This window comes from Grampus griseus, assembly GCF_964374135.1.
Source record: "Grampus griseus genome assembly, chromosome: 1".
NCBI classification, from domain to species: domain Eukaryota; kingdom Metazoa; phylum Chordata; class Mammalia; order Artiodactyla; family Delphinidae; genus Grampus; species Grampus griseus.
The window spans coordinates 67998871-68000425 of record NC_139017.1 but is presented as its reverse complement, the minus strand read 5'-3'; positions in this window follow the sequence as shown (position 1 = coordinate 68000425).

Sequence of the window (1555 nt, the reverse complement as noted above, 5' to 3'; positions counted from 1 at the left end):
GTAGAGAACAATAACAAAGTATAAAGAATAAAATAAAATTAGAAAAATAAAAGATTTATTAGGAAAAATGAAAATATAAGAGAATCAACAAGGTAAAACAGAATCCCAATCTAAAAGAAGAAAAAAGAAAAAAAAAAAAACAGCCTTGTCTCTGGGGGTGGAGTTTAGGCAGTGGTGGAACTAAGGCAGGGGCAGAGTTTAGGGTGGGGTGGGACTTAGGCAGGTGGGAGCATGATGTTTGTGTGTGGCCCGGGGCCTAGGCTCAGGACCACATAGCCAGAAAAGGCCCTGGGGGCGGGGTTTAGGCTGGACGATGTTCAAGCATGGGGCGGGGCCTCTGCTTAGGACCTGCATGGAAGGGAAGAGGCAGCACGTAGCAAGGAGGGCCTCTGGAGTGTGGAGTTCCGGAGTTTGGAGGAAGGGCCCTGAGTGAGGGTGTATGGGTGATGTTTAGGCCCAGCACATTGAAGGGGGTCTCAGAGGGGTCTCCGATTGTAGAGGTAGAGCCCTGGGTGGGGGTGTAGGAAAAGGGCTTGAGCTCTGCGGGTAAGGCGGGAGACTCCAAGGGCAGAGGAGTAGGCCAGGGAGCCCAACAAGCTCCCCAGTGCCTAAGTGGACAGGGAAAGCACTGGCCACATTCCCTTCCATTCCTTTGCGCCCCTCCCCCACTGTCACCTCCAGGGTCTCCCCTGTAGCCACTGGACCCCTAACCATGAGTGGGTGCCCCTAGGTGTAGGAACTCCTCCCCTCCCCCAGCCACCCCTCAAGGGTGCCGGTCCTAGAGGTCGGGCCTTTACTTTTGCTCCCCCTTCCCTCCCTCCCTCTCCCTCAGATCCGTATGGCTGGAGGATCCCTAGGTGGGCAGAGGATCAGGCCCAGGATCTCAGCAGGCTCCTGGGGGCCCAAGTGGGCAGGAGAAACCTGGCCACACTCCTTGTTCATCCTTTGCCCTCCCAGTGGTTCCCCAATTTCCCCCTTCGAGCATAGGATCCCTTCCCCTCCTCCAGCCAACCCTCAGGGACGCCAGTCCCCTCTGACCTCCACTTCTTCTACCCCTACACTCCCCCCACACCCTACCTGGTTGCTGGGGGTTCCTCCTGTCCACTTAGGTGTTCATGGTCCCTTACCAGTGCCCAGTAGGTGCCTTAGTTGTGAGGAGATGCGAATTCCGCATCCTCCTAGTATGCCATCTTGACTCCACCCCCGTATCATACGGTTTTTATTCTTCAATTTGTTGATGTGGTGTATCACATCGATTGATTTGCAGATATTGAAATTGATCAATTGATAGTGATCATGGTGTATGATCCTTTTAATGTATTGTTGGATTCGGATTGCTAGTATTTTGTTGAGGATTTTTTCAAGCATGGTATCTGATGTATGTTTTCACTTGGAGCTGATTAGAAATTGTTATTTGGGTCATATGCTGGAGATGATGTTATTCCTTAAATGTTTGACCTAGGTAAGCAGATTCAAGTCTGATAATCCTAGATATTCAAATTCTGTTGTCAGACAGAAACCAAGCTCTGTTCTCTCCCATAGGATTAGAAGATGT